Source organism: Falco peregrinus, chromosome 4 (genome assembly GCF_023634155.1).
Source record: "Falco peregrinus isolate bFalPer1 chromosome 4, bFalPer1.pri, whole genome shotgun sequence".
In the NCBI taxonomy this organism is placed as follows: Eukaryota; Metazoa; Chordata; class Aves; order Falconiformes; family Falconidae; genus Falco; species Falco peregrinus.
In genome coordinates, this window is record NC_073724.1 from 12,778,850 (window position 1) to 12,802,577 (window position 23,728).

Sequence of the window (23,728 nt, forward strand, 5' to 3'; positions counted from 1 at the left end):
AGTAGGAATCCAGATCTTGATCAGGTTTAGACTGCAGACATGTCTGGCAAAGACTATTGTATGAACAGTTATTTTACAGTGGAAAGAAACCCTTAAGTTGCCCATTGTTTTTTGGGGATTTTTTTTGTGTTTTTTTCATTGAAGTCCTGGACATAAGTACAGGGACAAACAGAAAAGAAAGGAAGCAAGGAAAGAGATCAAGGAGAGTTCCCACTGTGTATCAGAGGAGAAATATGGAAAATCATCCAAATAAGATACTGGAGGAACTCAAGAGATGGAGAATTTGGAATAAAAACTCATAGAAGGAAGGGCCTTAAATAACATCAGGATTTCCAAGAGAAGAGCTTGTGATTAATGGTCAGATGGGGTGTGTGATGTGCTGAATGATGTCCTTCGGTTCCTGAGGAGCTTTGAGAGCCAGAACCCTGCAACAGGGAGCAGGGAGTGAGGAAACCTGAATAAGAGCATAGGATAAAGCTGTCCTGACTAAAATGACTAAACATATTTTTCTGTTTAATTCTTCCTTGTTAGAGCTGATTTTCAAGAAAAGAGTAAAGCAGTATTTCCAAATCAGATTTCCCATGTAGTTTGCCAGCCTAATTAGTAAAGTACCCATTCACTCTTAGCTCATGAGCTTCTGTTTTCCTCCCCAAAATAGTGCAAGGGCAGTAAGCACCAGGTATGAGCCTCAGTTATTTTCCGCATAATCAATGGCTGCAGAGTAATCTCTGAGATTGCATTGTGCTGTGCTATCGAAGTGTGCGCGCTGAATGATATTCCAGGAAGTAGCACATTTCCTGTTAAATCAACTGTGACACAAATATCGGGGATCATTTAACAGATCACAGCGTATTGCTTGTGTTACGGAGACCAGAATGATGGCTTGTTAAATTAACGCTATATAGTCAAACATTTGCAGACAAGGATCACCACTCCTCATTAAGTAGATTCATGACTTTTGAAAGGAATCTTTCCAAATAAACTTTTTTATTCACAGTTTTCTCTAAAGACTCTTCCAGTATGCAGAGAAATCTGGTGGTTCCCATGTGTGACCCAAAGTTAGTGTTTTATTTTTCCCTCCCTGATTTTAATCACAAAAACATTGTGATAGTGTTCTGTGGTAAGACAAAGGATCCCATCCCTTCTTCTCACACTACCTTTATTTTTCATTACTATATTGTTATGTGATTAGAGGAGTTGTTTGTAGTGGATCGCTGCTTGTCCAGTGTCCAACAGGACGGATTGCCCTTGGTGAGCATTTCAAGGGGGAAATCTCTCTTCATTGCACGACCACCTCTAAGATATTTCTTTTTCTATTCCAGTAACTTTACACTAGTTATCCATTCAAGAAACACTTCTAAGACTTCTATGACATCAAAGGTGGAAATTTACAGTAATACTTAATGAGAAATGGAGTATTTTTCAGCCATTTCTATTGTAACAGATTAGTAGAGGTAGTAAATGCATATACAGATTTTGTGACTGAGAGAAAGGGGTGAGAGAAGAAAAAGCTACGATACGCAACACAATGACAAGTAAGAATGTTGTAAAGAGATAGTTGCTATTTGATTTGAAATTCCTTCTAGATTATCATCTTTAAAGTTTAGTTGAAAGAATAAGTAATATTGGGGAAAAAAAAAAACAAACAAACAAACCACCCCACGCTAAAAAGTAAGCAGTGTTTGGCTAATGGGGTGGAAAAATTGGTGCATGAACATGTATGTTGCAGAGTTTGGGTATTTTGGGCTGGGAGGCAGCTGTAATTTCAGGTGTGAGGCAGGTAGGTAGCACTGTCTGAACAAAGCAAAGGTCTTGTTTCTGTACAAGTATTCCAAGTAAGCTATTGGCATTTCTCATATTGCACTGAGTTCATCATGGCAGAAACCTGAAGAGAAAAACAAACACTCGTTTGCACTGCAGAACGAATAGACATCTGACAGAGTCGAATGAATCACTAGATTAAACCGCAGCAATGTTAATTTACTTGCAGTTAGTGAACCCTTATTGCTAGCAGTAATGCACAGTAGACTTCTGCTTGACTTTTACACCGCAGGATGTATGCAAAGCTAGCAGTTAAGACCTTTTTCGTAGTCTTTCTCTTTTTTAAAACTTGCCAACTGAGCAAGTGTGCTCTTGAGTCACTGGGAGAATGAACACAGAGCCCCATGATACGGATTTTACAAAGTTACTTCTCAGAGTACATCTGCACTCTAAATCCAGGAACAGATGGATACTGTTATGGTTATTTAAAAAAGAAGAAAGAAAGGAAGAAAAAAAAAATCCCCTGCTCTTGTCCATCAGCAATCTCTCTGTTCCCTATGTCAATCTAAACTGCCAGAGAGGTCTTTTCAGTTTTGTGCTTCTCTTTGCAAGCATTCTTCTGAAACAGATACTGAGGCTTTTTTTTTTTTTTTTTAATATGTATTAAAATATAGATTTAAATATAACACCAATCGATAGACTTCTCTGTCAATGATAGTGATGTTTGGGCAATAATAATTTTATTAAAACATATATTAGCAATATTGGAGCACAAATACTCCCACTGATATAAATCATGCTTTGCCAGTTTTTATGAAAAATTTTAAAGAAAATCTCCTCCTCCAGTTATTTCAGGGCAGAGCTTTGATTAAAATGGGAAGCAACGGCAACATCCCATGCTTCTCAACCTGTTAGTGAGTTTTCTGGTAGCCATCAGACCAATTTTAAATGACAGCCGCTCCCCACCCCCCAGCCACCCCCAAAGAAACCCCAAAACATTGTGTGAAGAATTTGTCTAATAGTGACATTAATATCAGTATATGACCCTATATAGCTGAGATACTAAGGATTGTTCTAAATACCCATATCTCAGGAAGATAAATTTGAGCTAGAGAAGGTGCATGAAAGGGCTATTTAAATAATCAGGGAATAGAAAGTTTATTTTGACAGAGGCCTTAGTGAAAGGGGGATGTGGTTGGCATTTCTTGCCAGCATTATGTTCTTAAGAGAAAAAAATAGCTACAGAGCATATAAACTCTACAACCTGAAGAAATCCGGTTATTGGTAAATAGCCTATCTTCAAACAGTGCTCAAAATGTGAACTCTTACCTTGGGTGATTCTAAGCTTTCACTTACACATTTCTTCTTGACAAAAGAATAAGCAGGCATAAAATGGAGCCTAGTTAATTTAGGATAGAAAATTAAGATGTTTTAAAGCAGCAGATTCTAGAGCAGTTTTCAGACAGAAGTTTGAAATCTCCTTTCCAAATATTTTAATTTTGCGATAAGCTGTGCATGCTAGATTTGATTCCCCAGGATAAGCATTTTAATCTTGAGTTTGTGTGTTCCTAATTAATCATAAGGCAAGTGAAATCAAAACAAAAGGCGTCCACAGAGTATTATACTTTCTCTTTTCTGTTTGGACTGTCACAGACAGGAACCCCTGGAGTTTGACGAGGGGCTTTCTGCTGAGGGCCTCCTAGCAAGAGTAAAGACAGAGAAAATTACGCTTAGACACTGCTGTCAGTTCAGTGAATTAAGGATACGAAGCAATTTGTGAAGATGTTCAGAAGTGCAAATTTCTGCCGGTAGGTCAAAAGAGTATGAGCTATCACAGGGTGAGAAATGCAAGAGGAGATCACTCCTAATCAGGCAAGTTAGTCTTTTGTTTTAGCCAGGAAATTTGTTTTATTTAAAGAAGTAGGAAGTAAATAATGCACATCTCATTAAATGCATAGCAGTGCAATGCACTGTATAGATGACAACATATTTTTTTTGGTCTAAAATAATGCACTTTCTAAAGTGTTACAGGAAAATAAAAATGTTGAAAGGTAATTTCTTGTAATTCAGATATTAGCATTTTTGGTATTTTGTCATAAGGACTATATAGGATCATGGATTTACAGGATAATTCAGGATCACAGATTTACAGGACAATTCAGGTTGGAAGCAACCATTGGAGGTCTCTACTCCAACCTCCTGTGCAGGCAGGGTCGGCTCTGAGGTCAGACCAGGCTGCCCAGGGCTTGATCCAGTCAGGTCTTGAAAACTTCCAAGGATGGAGCTGGCACAGCCTCGCTGGGCAGCCCACTCCACTGCCCATAGGGAAAAAACTTCTCCATATATTCGGTCTGAACCCCTTTTGTTTTGACTTAGGCATGTTGTGTCTCACCCTGCTTGGACCACTGCGAAGGTGGTCCCACAGCAGGACTTGCATTTGCCTTTGTTAAATTCCTTGCAGGTTCCTGTGGCCCTCCCCACCAGCCTGACTCTTTCCAAGTGGCAACCCTGCTGTTGGGCACGTGGGCTGGTTCCCCCATTTGCTTTTTCCTGCAAACGTGAGGAGCGTGCCCTCCCTCACTGCCTCCAGGGCACTGCCAAAGATCTTAAGCAGGCCAGGTCCCAGGACAGACCTGGTGGTCCCTCTTGTTACTGTCCTCAAGGTAGGCTGCAGCCCAACAACCATTATCTTCTGAGATGATGAATCATCGAGTTTTGACTCATCGGATGGCTCACCCACTCAGACCATAATGTCACTGCTTGGATACATGAATATTATGGGAGACAGTGTTGAACCCAATACATGGGGAGCTGAAAAATCTAAAGAATCTACCAAATTAGGATTTCCCATAAAAATTGATCTCTCCTTTTAGCACTGTTTATAATCACAACTCTTGTCCTAGCATCACCGCTTGATACATCAACACTGAATAAGAAAATAAAAATCAACATCTCTCGGAAGGCGCGGAGTTATTTTTGTCAGATCCTTCTGGAAGTATGACCAGTACTTTCATTCCAGTGCTTTGGATGTGTTGTGAGTGTGTGATTCTTTTATGTTCCTTATCCGTAAACCGTAACAAGTTGAACCATCACCTACAAGCGTTAAAACATTGTGGAGTGCTTTTTAGAAGGAAATGTATTGATTTTCACTGACCCTTGTTGAAGAAAGGAGACATTTTTCTGTGGCAACATTTACAATTTACTGGACAATACTTTATTTATAGTGTTTCTAAGTCTGATACTTCCTAAAAGGCAGTGAAAAATCACTACTAAAATTTACTGTTGGTTTCTTTATTGAGAAAATCCTAAATTATTTTGGACTTCTAAGTACAGGCAGAACCTTTCCCCCCCCCCCCCCAAACAATGAATATTATGAAATAATCCCTTCCAAACCGGCACTACCTTTGTGACTAGATTCTCTGCCTCTTCTTAGACTCTTCCTTTTATTCCCATTAGATGGTTCTTGTGAGGTAATAAACTCCGGTTGCTTCATTCTCCTGATTGGTTTTGGTTGGTTGGTTGTTGGTTTTTTGTTTTTTTGGTTTTTTTTGTTTGTTTGCTTGTTTGGTGTTAATTTCGTGTTTAATTTCTGAATATACAACAGGAAAAGAAGGGTGGCAGTTTGGCTAAACTCGGAATGGAGTAACCAGCCCACTCCAACACTCATAACTCACCCGTTCAAAAACCACTGAAAAACTAAGTTCTGTATTTATTTCTATCTAATCTTTAGCAGAATACGGTTCTCTATCTTGTTTCTAGATTAGTGCAAACCCAAACAGAAGATTTTGCTCTTTCTGTTAGGAGTAAGTATTGTGTGAGAGAAACCAAATTGCCTTTCTGTAGATTTAAACTTTTGGAGAGCAAAGTTTGTTTACTTGTACTCCGATGTGTACTGACGCCTTTCATCATTTCATATGTAGATTATTTTTCTTTATTTTTTTGCTTAAATAAATGGATAATATTGTAGTCTTCGCACCAATAGAAATGGTAAACTTTGACAGAAAGCACAAGAGAAAGGAAAAAGAATGTGAAAGGATCATGAACTTCCTGAACTAGTCACTACAAAGTTAGTGTTCTGGATTTCTTACAAAACCTCAAATGACAAATTTAGCATAATAGTATGGTGGGCGAGGAAGGTGCTTGTTTCTCTGGAAAAAATAACTGTGCGATGTTCAAGTATTATATAGAGGTTAGAGACCATTTTTATTGAACATTAAGCACATCACAGGAGGCTGAAAATGGCTTAGGGGTGATCTTTTCCTCCAAAATTGTAGCTGTTAAATTATACCTTCCAGACCATTATTAAATAGATAAAATAGAAAGAAAACTTATTTGAAAAAGATAGGTAGGAATTTGTGGGAATAGTGTGAATATTGTTCTATAATATGCACACAGTTGTTGACAGCATGATTTTCAGATCTTGAGCATACAATATCACCCAAGGCATAACTGGATTTTTGTGCAAAATTTATATGCATAAACATAACTACTTCTACTTCTGGGTTTATTAAGAATTTAAAAAAAATGCATCCATAACATAACTAAAACAATCGGATAGTATGCAACAAGAAATTAAATAAACCTTCTCTAAAGAAAATAATAGTAATTTTGAAATAGAAACTGCAATCAACATTTGACTTCCCCTCCTACGTTTTGGGGACTTGCAAGAATGTTTTGAAGATTTGGAGGAAAAAAATAAAATTCTGCATAAGGACAATGTTTTGATTCCAGAGAGCCCCTGATGGAAATTCTTCAAAATTCAAGATCTTATAAGGGAATACAAGCCAGGTAAACAGCATAATCATCCCAAAGGAAAGATTTCATAATGAAGGGAAGGACTTGCAGAGGGAATGTTTGTTTAGGTAAAGTAGGTGTGCATTTTTCCTACAAGTGAGATTAGTTTTAACACATTGCTAACAGTTGGGCAGCCATAATCTAGCTTTATCTCCAGTGCATCAGCACAGTATGCCATTTTTAGCTTATTAAGAATAGACATTGAGCTAACAGTGCACTCAATTTTGTAGTAACATGTGGAGATCTTATCAATGTGTATAAATACCTGGATGCAAAGAGGATGGAGCCAGGCTCTTTTCAGTGGCACCCAGTGGCAATGGGCACAAACTGAAACACAGGAGGTTCCCTCTGAACATCAGCAAACACTGTATCACTGTGGGGATGGCTGAGCACTGGCACAGGTTGCCCAGAGAAGTCACGGAGTCTCCATTCTTGGAGATATTCAAAAGACACCTGGACACAGTCCTGGGCACCAGGCTCTAGGTGGCCCTGCTTGAGCAGGGGGACTGGACAAGATGACCTCCAGAGGTCCCTTCCAATCTCAACCAGTCTGTGATTCTGTAAAGTAAGAACTTTGACAAAAAAACCCACCCACATTTGTTGATCTTAACCTACCTGTAGCTAACTATTTTCTTGGCTTAAAAATTATGCTTGAAAAATGAATACTTATAAGATGTGATGAACAGCAAGATTATTTGGCTGCCCTTAAACTCCAGAATGCAGAGGTTTTATCTTTCCAGAAAAAGAAAACTCCACAGAGGTTAGGAGTTGTTTGCTCTTCCTTCCAGGAGCACAGCCTAGAGTTGTAGAGCCCTGTTTTTATGGACAGGAATGTGCTTTTGCCATACAAATATGTTAGAATATACTTCTATAGTTTAAGGGCTTTATGAACTAATTAATTTATAAATAGATTCAATATAAGTTTATTATAAGCTTATTCATGTGTATACATGCAAATATGTCGGTCTAGCTTCTCTCTGTGTTTCTGTACTTGCCGACATACTGAATATCAATCCAAAGCAAAACAGCTACAAATATCAAGAAAGTAGGGACTCACAGGAGAACAGAATAGAAAGGATAAGTGTTTTTTATTTTTTTTTAACCCACGTGACTGTGAACATAATACCTAGAAAGAATATACTTGGTGAGATCTCTTTCTTAATAGGTCTATAAAAGTTCTCTGAAGAGTGGATGCAGCAAGTTTTAAAATCTGAATAATTAATTCCTTTGTAATACCCAGATGGCACCTTTATGAGTTTTCAACTACTTTGGTTGGCAAATGTCCTTGTATTAAGGTTAAGGTCTTTTTGTAGCTGCAGATGCTCTTAAATTCTACTGTTCAGAAGCTGAAGTGAGGTAAAGAAAAAGCATCATGACACATTTATTTTGGCAGCCTGATCAAAGCAGGACGGCTGTATTTAGGCAGACAAGTGTATCAAAGTGATGCAGTTTGAAAAGGCTGAGTTAGCATTCCTAAAACTGTGTCCCTGCGATAGGATCTGCACTGGCGCTGGCAGGGTAGAACAGTGTTAGAAAGTGCGTGTCCATCAGGACACAGCTTGAACTGAATATAGTGAGAAATTACAATTCACTGCGACCTTTTGCTGCCTGTATTAATTTCCCTCTAGCCATAACACATCTGTTCATGGTAAGACTGATCCAATGTCCATCCAACTACAGTCCATTTACTTCAGCAAGCCATGGAGCCTATTCATGGGAAGATTTCAAAAAATGACTAAAAACTGAGTTAAGGGTATGAATCTAAGTAGAACAACATAGGAAGCCAAGTCCTCTAGCAGTATTTGAAATGTGGTTTCCTTCTTTCTTCTGCCAAGAGAGCAAAGTCCAGTCTTGTGAGGTATGGAGCATTTCTTAATTATATTTTTTGCTTGCTTATTTGTTTCTCTTTTCCAATAGGGGTAAAGAACATACTTTCAGGACAATGTTAGGGCATGCAAATAATAGAAAAAGTGGATTTAAAATCTGTCATTTATCAGTATGGTTGAAGTTAAGTTTGAAGTCTTTCTCTTGAAAGAATTTTTTTTTAAGTAAATAGATAAAAGCCTCTTCTGAATTTGCTTTTCATTATCTCAGAATCAGTGGGGTTTGTTTATCGTTTTCACTAGATGAGATCCGTGGAATAAAAATATTCTGGATTCTTCTTAAACCAGCTGATTCCAACATATGCACACAGAGTATATAGTCAGGTCTGGGACTTGGATTACAATGAGCCTCTCTTGTGAAATAACCTGCAATTTGGAATAAAGTGGAGTATGCCATATGAGTGGATTGTTTTTCCGTAAGTGTTACGTAGAAGTCAGTGGGTAAAGCACTGCAAATACCCACTGGCCTCTTCTTTCTTCTATTCTAATGGAGCAACAGTGGAGATTTACAAGGGCCTAAGTGGTTAGTCTGCCTTTTCCCTGCAAAAGGACTCCTTAGAAATTATTTAAACAGTATTTCCTGCTGAGTCAGTGAGCTTGGCTTCTTAGTGCCACTACAAGCAGGCAAGGAAGAAAACAGTATGGAGAGAAGGAAAGTGAGAGTCTGGGGAAGAAAATGAGGAGGACTGGAACAGTCTGAATGTTTCCTGTACCTTTCTGTACTCAAGTAGAAGTTCAGTTAAAGAGTTAGTTATGAGCTACTGAGAGTCATGACACGTATTGTATGCAGTTTTCTGATTTACAGGTATTGATGTGTGTTTCTTTAAAAATAGCACTGCAGTTATATGTAAATAATAACATTATTTAAAAAATACTTTTAACTGCAGTTAAAAATAACACTTTAAAAACAACACAGAACACCTTTCTTGGTTAAAGAATTTCTTAGCCAATAGGCTAGATTACTGCCTATCCTCAACTTTCGCCCTGAGGCATAAAGGGACATAATTTTCATATTCTCCTGTGCCCCCAAACTATGTGTACTACTCTGGTCATAGAAGAATTCTTCTCTACATGTCCTTCTGTACATAGAGCAGAAGAGCTGGGAAGGAGTAATGGGCTGATACAGCACTAGGCTTGTTTCCTTCTCCTCCATCACCTGCTAACACATATGCCACACCAGAGGCACTAAGATGAGAGACTCTGTGTTTTGGGGTAGAGACCCAGAAATGCTGCAGATAAGTCCATAAGTCCTGGGCCTGTACTCTTGCTCTCAATAAAGGGTCTTTGTCCAATGTAAAGTAATGCAGGAGGACTAGCAGCATGCCGCACTTACCCTCTTGCTTTTCCTGCCATTGGGCTGTATGGCACCCACTTCTTCTGGCCTTCCCCCAAGGTCCCCACCATCTCTCATCCCCATTCTTCAGTTTTCCCTTCTGCACTTTCCCTGGCTTTACTCATCAAACCCAGATTCAGAAGCAATTCTGTTGGGAGCAGGTACAACAGAGCGAAGAGGACGTGCAGACAATATACTGCAGCAGATAAAGGGAGCAGCTGGTCTCAGCTGAAGTGAGAGCTCCTAGACAGTGGCTGCCACTGAGTCACTATTTGTTTTAGTATTAAGAACTTAGTATTTAGAATTTTAGTATTAAGAACTTTAGTATTTAGAATTAAGCCCTGTAACAAACAGGTTGCCCAGGGAAACTGTGGATGCCCCCTCCCTGGCAGTGTTCCAGGCCAGGCTGGATGGGGCTTTGAGCAACCTGGTCTGGTGGAAGGTGTCCCTGCCCATGCCAGGGGGATTGGAACTAGGTGGTCTTTAAGGCCCCTTCCAACCCAAGCTATTGATTCTACAGTTCTATAAATTGGACTGATAGACAAGCCACAGCTTGAGCTGCATGATTTGTAAGGTTCAGTGCACAGTGCTCAAAACAAAGGCCCGAGGAACTTTTTTTTTTTTAGTCAGAGATGACCAATTCTTTACAATATACAGAAAAACTACCGAAACTCAAATATTTTAATAGTATGCGAGCATCTTCTATTCCAAACAGTTAGATAACTACACTTGAAAAAGTACTGACAATTACAACTCCTCGTGTCCTTCCTTTGCGCCATTATTATAACATCCAACTCTGCCTCCATTCTTTTCTTGAAAATTTATTTTATTGATAACGTTCAATATTTTTTAGGGAAGCCTGTAAAAGAGTTAAATAGGAAAGCAGTCTTATTTACAAGGTATATTAAATGCTCCCAGGGTTGTCCTGACTCTTGATTTCATCTGAAGAGATACCAAGTGCGTGAGTTTCCATATCAATGGTTTCTTGCCTTTTCAAGCTCTAAATAGCTTAAGGCTCACTAATTATACTGGTTCAGAAACCACCTCACCAGCAGTACGCATCTGAACATATTTCAGGTGGTCAGCACAGAAGAACTAGGTCAGAGACCTCTAGGGATTTAATCAAAAGGTTAGCAAGCCTAGCAGTGCACCTTAAGCACCAACCACTGAGGCTAAGGCTAATGAGACCTCATTTAAATAGTTTTTCAGAGAAGCAGAAAAAACTACCTTCTTTTGAGAAATGATATCTTACTCTGATGTTTCTATCACACATCTAGTAGTAGATTCTTGTTTTATTTTCTTCACAAATTTTCTTCTTTATTTGGCAGGATATTAGATTAATAAACTTACCTAAAATATGCTGCCATTAGCACAGCAAACACTACTTTCCTGGGACATTAATTAAAAAAAAAAATTCTTCCACAGCTCATACTTTTTCTTTAAAATGGAGTCTTTTAGATCTATCACATTAATATTAGCTACTAAAGAAAACAATAACATACCGTCTTTTCCAAAACAATGTATTCCTTGATTAAGAGCATGCAAAGAATAATCTGAGTAAAGACTGAATAAAGTATATTATCTATGATGTTAAAACAATAACATTTTATACATTTCATTATTGAGATTGTTAAGTGAAAGGACTAATTGCTGTTTATCAAAATTAATAACGTACATGGAACAACAGTAAATGTATTGAATTAACATAATTTTGTATATAAAATGTTAAGTATTGATTGGTCTTCATTTTAAATACCACAAGCAGACCTACCACATAACTGTTCTTTAAAATAATCCCACTGAAGCTAGTCCTTCAGTGCTTTAGTGCTGAGAGGTCTTTCATCAAAACCTAGAGGTGCAAAAATATCAGCCCAGCATGCCTTCAGTACTTACATCACCTGAAAATTATTTCCTGTGTGTGTTCTTTCTAATTCAAAGTGCCTATGTTCAACTCACATTCCAATTTTAAATGTACTTTGATTTAATTTCCTTTGGCATAAGAAAGAATCAGCAGAGAAACTAAACAGTTAAATCCACAGTATTCAAATAAGAACCCCCCCCCAAAAAAACCCTAAAAAAAACCCCAACCCCACAACACAAAAGTAGTAAGCTGTACCTTCCTGCACAGACTTTGTGTCATTCTGAATTTGTTTTGATTTGCATTGTGTCCTTTCATGTACAAGAAGGCAAGAATGAGAAGGGATGTGAAACAATGAAATTTCCTTAAAGAGTGATCATTTAATAAAAGCCTGGGAATATAATATTAAAATAGTAAAATTAACTGCACCACTACACTTGAACTACATTTAACAGCATTATGTTCCCCAAAGGTACGTGGTGTATGTGTTGTGCTCAGTCAGTTTCTGATTTATAGACAGAAAATCCTCTTGACTACCAAATCAGGCATAATACTTTTTTGTTTCACATTGTATTACTCTCAGTGTGATATGATGGAAAATTCTAATTCACTAAAGAGATTTTACTGTAACACCCTACATATATCAAAAAGCTCTTTCAAAAAAAACCCAAAAACCAAACCACATTCAAGATACTCTGAATTTTATGTGGTAGCTTTATATCATTCATTTTCTTAAATGACCTCCCTAGAGATTTTCATTGTATTCCAGTAAGTGGAGTATTGAAGGGATTGTATTATTAGCTGTCACTTAAAAATAAGAATACAAGAATTTCTCAACAAAATTATTGTGACTTTCTCTTCTTTTTCAAGAAGCTTAAAAACTAGAAGCAGAATACAGGGATATAATGTATTATATCTCTAGGAAAACACTATGATTTGTATGAAATGCCAGGAGATGCAGCATTATTTTGGCAAAGTTGATTACACGGGAAACAAATCTCATCAAAGACCCCCTTTGGCATGGGTAAATTTAGTTAGATCGGGCCCGTTGATCTTTGCCAAGTGCTGTCTTGAATTATTCCATACTAAAATGCTGTATGCACATTACTAAAAGCCATGGTCCCTTTTATATTGATTATTCTAACCCATAGAGTTACAAATGAATTCTCAATTTTTATGAAGACATGGTTCAGTTCACAGTGGCCAGCAATTCAGGGGCTATTGCTTTTGATTACTAGTCCTTTACTCAGTACTGCTCAAAGCAAGGATTAAGCTTTATAAAGATCTATACGGATCCATGCCTAGAATTCCATCTATCTGAGGATCCGACCTCTGTCTAACTCAGTCCTTCTCTTCTGTAGGGTAACTAATGGAAATAGGTCTAACTGGAGTTCGATCAGTAGGAATTCTACCAAGATAGGTGTGCAAATACAAGACTAATTATTTGTCTGATTCAAGCAGCGAACACCTCATTTACTCTGCAGCTACCCCTACAACTCTAGCAACCTCTAAGTGCAGAGAGGAACAAATGCCCAGCATTTAACTGTTTTAACTGGTATAGAAAACTGTAACATTTTTGTGTTAGATTATATAAGGTTTCTCCCTCCTAAAATACAGGCTTTTGTGAGGACAAAGAGTAAAAATAAGGAAGACATTATAAATACCTAGATGAATTACCTCTGTGCAAGATGAACAAGATTTTAGAGTAAATTTTCACACATCCTCTTTATTACAAGACAGGTACACACATACATTGTCCAAAACACTAAAAAAAATGAAGTCGTGGATTAAAAAGTGTTGAATTTCACAATGACTGTGTTACATAAATACATTTCCATTGATGAACTGTAAACATGAGCAGAAATCAATGATGAAGCAAATACTATTTCTTCATATGTCAGAAGGAATGGATTTACATTTTGGTTCAGCATTTAAACTGTTACAGTGGATGGAGAATGCCTGGCAATTTATATTAAAAATATGAGACATGTTTTTCATAGATAATCACATCGAATGGTAAGACAAATATATACAGATTCTCAAATAACCTTTGTTTGGAACTCAGAGACTAGAACATTTCATGATATTGCTGCCATACATCAGAATGAATCAATACAAACCAAGAATAAGTTTCTCAGGTGAAACAAACATCAGAAAACACGTTCTGTCCTTATCGATTCCAACAATCTACCAGCAATCTAATGATGTTATAAGTTTTATACAATATCATGTTCCACAGCAAGGCATACGGTAAGGAGCTTTTCATTCTGTCTCTAGAATACTGTCTCCTGGGTTCTAGTTAAATAAGACTGAGCTCTGCAAGCAATGAATTACAAGGGTTCATAAGAAGGTTGTGTTTCACAATTTAATTCGATCACAGTTGTTTCCATTTTTTCTTTAATTTATGATCTATATAATTTCAACTGAATAGCAAAAAGCCTCTCATATTCATAATCCTGAAGGAAAGCCCCTTTTGAAATGATGGTTGCAAATATTGCATATTGGAGCAAATATAATCAAAATGAAAGGATAATATTTATTAAAGGTACATTACTTTGATAAATGACAGATAGTCATTTTGGGAAGTACAGTTAAGTAATGAAAACAGAACAAACGCTCAGAAGCATGATATACTGGAATCACGAGGCCTCCCTAACATTGTTATGCACTTCAGCCTTTACTAGTAAATCTCTGTTGAAAAGCGAAGGAAGAGGGTCAGGGGTTGCTTCTGTAAAGAACATAAAGCATAATAATCAGACACTTTGGAGTCAATAAAATGTTAACATGACATGTTAAGTAGCAAAGAAAAAATAAGTGAATAAAGTACTTGCTTCAAAGGTAGGATAATACATAAAAATAGTCTGAGTATTTTAGATATAAGGGCAAAAGCAGGTTTTATTTGTCGGAACTTCTGTGTGAACAAAATACCTCTGATCTTAGCCCTACTTTTAGCGTTTGAATGGCAACTAAGTTTGATAGAGGAGGAAGACTATATTTTGTCCAAAAGGCAGGTCCCATTCCGTTTGGACTGGCTGACAAATTAACAGATACTAGCTGCAGGCTGCCTACAAGCACGGACTGACTCCTGGGCAGCCAACATCTTCAAAATGGTAAATAGAAAACACAGGGGAGAGCTGAAATACTACAGTGTGCAAGGAAGATTGTGGGAAAACTGATGATGGTGCATTACACTGCGGACAGTACAGAGATCACAAGAAGTGAGAGCACCAAGACGTGGCAACGTGAGCGCTGGGAGAGAAGGCCAGGAACAGCTCCTTAGGAAACCAGGCTTCGCTGATCTGGCTGGTCAGGAAACTAGTTGTTCTCATGCCACGTGCTGTACTAGTCATATATTATTCATCGCTGATGACACTGCACAATTTGAAAGAAAGCTACATTTGTTATTGTTGTATAGAAAATAACTTTCCCATTCTCAATTTTAGGGACATATATATAACCAGAGGCATTATGTTACTCTCTCCTGTGATGCAGATAAATAGACAAAATATCAAGAATTGACCTCATGATGAAACTGTTGGTTTCCTGTCATTTGAGAAATGCTTTCAGTAAAGTAGTTTCTTACTGGGAAATAAGTACATTTTCCTAAAATACCTCCAGTATATAAAACTGCTTTGCCACAGGACAGCAGCAGTTACGCAGAAAGCTCTCTCACTTGAATGCACTAGAGATTCAGGTGTCCCCACACGTGCTTTTCATTCAAGCACAGGGACTATCACTGAGTTTCTTCCCCTTGTTGATGCATTTACAGACCTTGGCAGGCCTACCAAAAAATTTCTGGCTCATACCACCGTATTCTTCTAGCTGAAGGATGAAAGGTGGTGATGGGATTGTCATTACTGTTACCCTTCTTACCTCTCAAGCTCGCTGCAAAGTCCAGGAATACTGAAAATCTCTGTGTGAGCAGGTTTTTAAAACACACTGACTGCAGAACTGAGTCAGTAATGGCAGTGCGGAAAATCAAGGTAAGGCAGACACTCCAGTTGGCCTAAGTGAGCATCGCTGCCCTAGCATATTGCATACAACGTATACGCTCTACCCACAACAGAAGCCATCTGTCGGGATGGCTTAGTGCCTACACACAGCCGATACGATCTTTGTCCCTGCAGTATGGGTGCCAACAACAATAGACTTGCTTCAGGAACCACTGCAACCCTGTGAATAACCCCTCATCATGCAGGAAGCCCTTCTCTCTGTTGGCAATGAAGTATTAGTACCACATGTATCTTTTCAGTTGTTAACACCTGCTAATTAGCAGTAGTCATATTCTGAGCCTCATTTGTCAGATTGCATCTTGGCTAAGCGCTCAGCACAGTCAGAAATAGAACTGTTAGAAATAATATAAAATCATAGGGCCTCTGGAGCAGAAATTGTCTTTTTAAGAGCATCGTATTGCAGTTGGCTCAAAGTAAGCTTTTGGGTGTTAATGTAATGGAAACTAAACATGATTTTCTTTTCCTGTGAGAAGAAACCTTTGAATATGAAGTTCAAACCCCATGAAAAACATACTAGTAATGAAAAATTGTCAGTTTCATTTATATTGCCTTAGTCTGAAAGGGGGCAAGAGCCAGTAAAGGAAATAAGCCCTGACAGTAGGACCCTAGGCTTTGAAGCTTCAGTTGCAGACAAAAGTCCGATGCAAAAAAAAGTAGAAAAACAAAAAAAGTCAGTGGCATAGTAAAGAAGCTGCATCCTTTACATGAAGAAAATCCTACTATTGAGCATTCTTCTTCAAATGGATGTGGAGAATTATCAATTAACTACCTCTGCTAAGCAATGGACAACCTACTTGATTGCCTTGAGTGCCCGCCTGTCTTGATGAGTAGCAGTAATGTTGGATTTCTGTGGTAGATTTGCTTTTAGGCTCTCTCTGAAAGTCCCAGCAACACATGCACATACATGATCCTCATTTGCAGTCCTGTTTGCATTTCAGCACCTTGCTTCTCACTTCATGCATCACAGATGAGGACTAGATGGGCAAGGTCAAAGAAGAGGCAGCTGCAACTTAACTTTAGTAAAAGAGGTTTTTTTACACAAAGTATTTGAAGGAAATTTTCTGTCTTCTTTCAGTTCAGAGCTCAGTCATGTTCCCTGTTGGTCAGTGTTCACATTTTCTTTTCCATTTCTGTTTTAATGGTCATGCTTGGGTCCTACTCTCCTTTCTGCTGGGGTAAAGCTTATATTTTAAGGGTCTAAAATTCTTCCCAAACCCTCTCTTGTCGGTACATATTCGTCTTTTTGTGTTATTTACCAGTAGAGTAGTGATGTCTTCTAAACTGTATTTCATGGCACTTTAAAAACTAGTTCTGATCACTAAGATGTCATAATGAGATGTATTTTACTTGCCCTTACTTATCACTATTCATTTAGATGCAAAAATCCACTCTAACTGCCCAAGTAATACTGGAGACCTGACTTGAAGAATGCATTTGAACAATGCAGGAGGTTCTAGGTCATGTCTATAGCTCTTCCTTGCTCGTATAAACATCAGATGCAGTAGCAAAGTCAGATTTTAGCTGGTCAATTAACCTTGTTCCCAAATGCAACAGTGGGAAGAAATTAAACATCACTTCTTGAAACAGTTCTACATATTCTTAATATAAACTGGTATGACAGTGTCTCTCTCCCTGTCTATTTGATTTTTCCACTTTGCGCAAGAGACCAAAGGATACAGAGGGAAAAGTAACAGATGCCAGGGGGACAGTGAGCAAGACTGTGCTGGGATGATGATCTTGAACCAGTTCTTTCCTGTGCTGACATCTAGCATCTCTGCTCCTAGCTGAGACAGCCAGCACACTTTTGGGCCAGGAAAATTTTAGAATTTATAATGAAGCAGGTAACTATGAGGAGAAGTATGTTGCACCGTGATCAGTTTATAGCATTCTGGAATATCATTATGTGATGAAGTACCTGTTCAAGTCTGACTCCCATAGGATAAAGGAACTGGAAGTCTGGCTTTCGTACAAAATGCATTAGGTAATGTTATCTATAGTGAGTGGGGAAAATAGAGCTTATGTAGGTGTTTATTAAACTCTGGAATGTATATATCAAAATCTCTTCTTCCATACGCATGGATCAATTTTAGCAAAGTGGCTAATCATCCCTTGCTGACTTACGTCTCCTTCTGTTCAATATTGTTGATAATATGAATCAAATAGAAACTTCCTAGTTCATGTCTGTCACATGGAGAGACTTTCATTCTTGCAATTAAATCAGCCGCATATTCATGACACACTTTTACTTCAAAATAGATGTGGATTTGAAAACTGGGACTAAAATCCTAGCATATTCTAGAAACTCGGGGCTCTGGATGTGCAGTATAGGGATTAGAGTTCAAGTGAAACATTCCATTTGCTACACAGAAGGTAAGAGTTGCATAATAAGTACATTTAGGGCCATTTGAAAAGAAGGAATGAAATCAGATTCCTATTTAACAGTAGACTCTCCCAAGAGCTCTAAGCAGTACTCCATTACTCATTTAGAGAAGCAATGAAAACATTAATTGACCTCTTGATTAGTATTTAAATAATAAATTCCACAGTGGATTAATGCACTGGCCTTTTACCTCAAAGACATAGTTTAAAAATGACTTGACAAAAAAATCAATTTAATTACATGATACTAAAATTGCAAGTGCCAATAGGTGAGAGTTTCCATGCACAAAAGGCCACACATCACATAATCATGCCAAATTGGAATTTATTCAGTGCTTTCTCTTTTTTTTTTTTTTTTTTATTTTTTAATGAATGCATGCATGGTGTGTGTTGAAAGAAAGCAGGCTGCCACCTGCCACAGAAATATCCCACAGAGCAGCTCCCATCCTTGTGAACTAAAATATTTGGTTTAAATGCTGGAAACCTGAAAACTGACACAGTTCCATTATCACATTCAGCTAATTAAAATAGATGCATTCTGGAAAGAAATGTGAAATGTTTTCTGTAAAGGGTATATTTAGTAGAATCATTGCACACATAGATTTGTGGAGAATAAATTCAGATTTTGTTTTTATAGAAGATCTTTAAATGCAAACTTGGTGTTGGCCAAATTATTGGAGTCTGGAGGTACTTGTTTCTATTATATTAAATCAGTTAATGCGAGGCTTTCCTTATGACTTTGACAGCTGGGAAATATCATAAAGTCCTCTTAGTAGGCTTCTACTCTAAGGAGTGAAAGTCTCGTGAGGTCATCTATTCCTTTGAGTTTTATCTTACTTAGTCTGAAACTCCGTGAAAACAGCTGGCCAAAACAGATCAGGAGAAGAGTCTGAGTCCACATTTGGGCAGGTCCCAGAAGAAAACTCCTTAGGGCAGGCTCTGACATTTAACATTTCTGATTAATACATCTAGATGCATGCTATGTTTTGGGGAAATTAGTTGTGAACCCTCATACTGTGACTGTGATCCTGTTTTTGACTTACAACATCCTTAAAAGTAGCATTCATTAGATAAGTGGGATAAATCTTCAGCATTAGGCATCCTGAGGCATCAGCTGGAATTGAAGCGTTACTGGCAGGTTGCAGGAAAACAGAGATACATTCAAAAGGCAAATGCAAAAACTTGTTTTATTTTTATTTTTTCCAACTTTTCAACAACTGAGTGTTCCGTGGTGCCAACTAAAGGTCACTCCCATTGAGAAAATCTATGCAGAAGAAACAAGCATTTTGTTTAAAAAACCGATTCAAATGGCTGGCTCATTTCTATTCCAGAACAACTGTGCAAAGCTTGCATTTGCAGGAATTTCTCTAGCACATATTTTGGTGGGGTTTTTTTGTTTGTCTCTGCATATGTTCTCGACTTTTGAATCATATAAAAAGGGCAGTGAGATTCTGTTAAAATTCAAGAGCTATCTAGCTGTAATAGGAAAAAAATGAGATTACATCAATTTGATCAGTCTTTTCTAAGTTGTTTTGCTTTACCAGCTTTGTGTGATGAATGTACAAATTTTGCCTCCTACTAAAAACCCTGTTGAAAAATATAATTGTTATAGATTTTCACATATTAAAAAAATTTGGTTCAGGCAGCTGGATACATATTGTGGCAGAGAGACTACATGGTATTTCTCTTTGTAATCTTAATTTTCTCTTCCCCTCTTGCTATTCATAATTAGTTGTCTCAAATATTAGAAAATCTGTAGGTCCAGAATCATAAATTTTTCCACTTTGTAAAACATCTAAGGGAGCTTTATTATGGTACCATTTCACTACACTTGCAGCACCATTTTATATCTTCTTCACACTTTGAAAGTCTTGCTAAGAACCTTGGACAACTTTGGACTACTGAGAAACTATGCACTTTTTCTATGCTGTTTCATCCTATAAAATGTGCATTTCAGAAAAAGCTTTCATAAGGCCATGGAAGCAAGGCATTTATGTAAGTTATTTTTTTTTAAATGTATTTCAAAGTAAACAAGAGAAGGTCTGTTTTGAAAAAACGGATCTCATTTTTTCACAATGTTGCCTGTTTTGCATAAAGTGCTTTTAGATGGAAAAGCTTAATACTGAATTGTTTATTAAGTTTTGTAACTAACCTATTTTTGTGCTTCATCACAAATCCTTCCTAGGGCTCTGTATGTCATAGCAGTTTGTTCACTGACATATTCTTTGCGTTGACCCACAAGACATAATATAGCCATGAAAGCTACACCTGCTTTATAATAAGAGTCACTTTACTCATGAGAATGACTTACAGCTACAATGTAGGAATTAGTGTTGAAGTGCTGTATTTTAATTCTATTCAATTGACGCTTCTTGACATTAAGTATTTATTCAAGTGGCAGGTGTCCTGTAATTTAGGAGGGTGATGGGTGGATTCCACTCGAACAAGTTCAAAAAATCATAGGCAAACTGTAATTGCAAGTTATGTAGGTGCACGGCTATGAATGTCTTGAAAAAAATCTTAATAGGTAAAAGGATTTTGTACTGGAGTTTTGAAAACATGACTAGTCAGAAAATGTGACAGCTGAAGGCCCAGTCAGCAAAAGACCAATTCCCATATACAACTTCATCATCTAAATAGAATGGATCCATTCACACAGATAAGCATCTTGCTCGTTTGGGAAGGGTTTTCTGGGCTTGACTGGAAATGCACTGATAAATTATCTGTTGATGTCAGTCATAATTGTCTCAGACCCACAGTCTTTTAGAAAACTAGAAAATTACATCATCAACACCTGCCTAGGTGCTATTTATGTTAGGCTTACTAGATCTTATATCAACAAAAAATACCACTTAAATAATTTTAGTGATAATTTTTACAAACTTGCTAAGTCCCTTCATGTGTTTCAGAACCTGTGAGAGAGATTATTCACAATGCAAGTGTTCATTTTTGACAGAGGCAACAAAACAGAGCTCATCACCTGTAGAAACGCAATCGGCTTTGGAAGCAGTAATCATCACGACACATTTGAAAAGCAGTGTAATGTGTTTTGGCAGCACATAAATGAATAGCAATCAAAACCAATGCTGTTCTGTTTGATCTCTTACCAAATGATTCAGCGTTGTGGCTTAAAAGTCATACAGGTGTTCTGAGATTAAAACAGGACTACACTTTTCTTAAAGGAAAAGAAAATATTTGGGTCGTTTGGCTTATGGGATAAAAATTGACTGGAAAAAATTCTAATGTATTTCTGGACCTTGGTTCAGAATCAAAGGCAACAATTATAACTAGCCTTTATGGCTCAGCTAATTCATTTTGGAAATTAGTATGTATTATCAAATCACTTTACATGGGATAATCTGGTAGGAAATACAGTCTCCATTTTAAAGAGCTAAGAAGAGAAATGCTATGCTGAATTCATTTGGTCATAAATAAAAGCAGAGGTTGTAACAGGATAAATTACACAAAATTCTCAGTGCTGCAGCTTGCATAGCACCTCTGCAGCAAAACCAGTATTCTATAATAGTAATGTATATAATTTCAAATTGTCTACAAAAGGTCTGCAGGTAAAATGATAGGGTTTTATATGTGTATGGTGCCTTTCCTTCATCGGTATTCGATGTCTATCTTTTTTGACAGATCTTTGAACATTCTTACATTCTTCTGTAGCACAGTAACACCAAAACATCTTGAAAAAATGATTTATTTTGCTGTTAAGCCTTCTCTGGGAAATTACAAATGCTAAGTATTCAGTCCACTGATGTCAACAGGATTTTTCCATTGATTTCAATGAGCCTAGCATCCCAGCTGTCATTCTGAACAGCTCTTCTGTGTTCGAATTGCAGAGCGAATCATCCCATATGCTTAATGATTATAATTTTATATTAAAAATATAATTATAGTTCCATTAAATGCTTATCTCTATAGCTTATATATGACCCAGTCTCCCAGTTGTAGCTTTAGAAGGTAGACGAGTGGAAAAAATGTCTCCAGTTTAAAAGCTTATTTTAGAACCTGAAACAGATAGAAATCCTGATAAACTGTCCTTTTGTGGCCATTCACTCTGCCTCTTATAGCTTCTATAGTTTGAGATTTTAGATGCAAACCTAGAGGATGGAAGGAGTCCTATATTTTTCTTTTTTAATGTTTATTAATATCAGAAGATATTGAAAAAATGGATTCAGGAGAGTGTCAAACAGGTGGTTCTGTGTTTGTCACTGGAAGACTACTGACAAGCTTAGTTTGTTTTAGCTGAATTATTAATTATTAATTAAATCAAGGAGAAATTTGATCACAGTGTGTTACGATGCTCATGAAACAGCCTTTGGTGCAGAATGTGGCTGCACGTCACAGAACAATGAATGGCAGTTAAACCCAGGTATTTCATTGCCAAAGTAGCAACATATTTTAACATAATGGCCAAATCAGCACTGAATTCTAGATCATTCCGTGTCTTCAAATGCTTGAAACACTAGGCCATGACAGTGCAGTTCATTCAGCAATGCAGGTTATTAAGCACATATGGCAAAAAAAGGCATAAAATTGTATGGCTGTTTTAGGTAACATAGATGATTTCATGGTCTTCAGGCTTAAAATCTAGTCGGTGTTCCCATGCTCATGTTAAGTCTTAGTGACCTAGACCGTGCCAGGATAATCCACAGCCAGCTTCCACCTGCCTTGTACTTTCCTGCAGAATGCCATGCAGTCTGCTAAAGGGGCAGGGATACTCAGGGAGGTACCTATTCCTAAAGCTTTACGTTAGTCTCATAGTTTGCTGGTGGTGACAACTGAACCTGCCTGAACTGGCTGGACTTCCTCATCCATCTTCAGCTAGCGCCTTTGGTCTTCCCTCTCTTTTCCTTGCATCACCTTGCAGGAGGGTACGAAGGGTATGGCCCCAGCGAGCTGCTGGCTCAGCTGCTCCTGCAGATGCTCCCGAGTCAATGAGTGATGGAGATGTGCAAGTCACTGCTTCAGCTCACATCATGCATTTTCACTGAGCAGGTTAGAGAGCACCTGTATAGAACCTGACTTCCAGCAGGGAGGTGTTAGGCAGTGACTCGTGGATAAATCTTCTTCAGTTGACACAGCTTCAGCTGAAAGAAGATCTGTGAATAACGCAAGCTGGATGAAAACCACTATGTCAGTTAAACTAATTTACCACCCCTCCCAAAGCAAATTATTTACGTTTTTACTTTATCCTCCTGTATCGTACAGTGGCCTGATGTATGTAGACATTTTGTGCACTCTGAAATATGTAAAGTACAGTATAGTACCACATCCAATAATCAAAATTAATGAGACACTTCTGCGAGTGTACAGTAAGATCAATACACTGTATTTGTGAATAAATATGTTCAGGAATCAACCAAGTGAAGAACATCCACGTTTCATGCTTATAAAGGCAGCAGTTCCCAAGGGACAGAAAAAATTATCTGTTCATCATCATAGCCAGGCAGCACAAAAACTACACCTTTTTTCAGCTGTACTTTGGTTATTTTCATCTCAACTTTCCCAGCATACTTGACAGAATGAAAACGCTTCATGAATCATCTCTCTGAATGTAAATGTAAATGCATGTGACCATAAATAGATGTGAAAATGAATTTGCACTGTATATATGCATGCTAATTTTTCCAAGCTACAAATTTGCCATCTTTTAGATAGATAAATGATTTAATTTCTCTCCTCGGCATTCTTTTTAAAG

At 37.6% G+C, this 23,728-nt stretch overlaps 1 protein-coding gene and 1 long non-coding RNA gene across 6 annotated transcripts in view; one reads left to right on the forward strand and one right to left on the reverse strand.

The window, feature by feature from the left end:
• The window catches only part of ROBO1 (roundabout guidance receptor 1), a 650,768-nt gene that overhangs the window by 270,482 nt on the left and 356,558 nt on the right, over window positions 1-23,728 (forward strand). The gene's annotated exons all lie outside the window — the stretch shown is intronic.
• Window positions 13,336-23,728, reverse strand: part of LOC129784282 (uncharacterized) — a 28,618-nt gene continuing 18,225 nt past the window's right edge. Inside the window, exon 2 of the long non-coding RNA XR_008746743.1 lies at window positions 13,336-23,117. This is a non-coding gene — a long non-coding RNA (uncharacterized LOC129784282). The remainder of the gene's footprint in view (window positions 23,118-23,728) is intronic.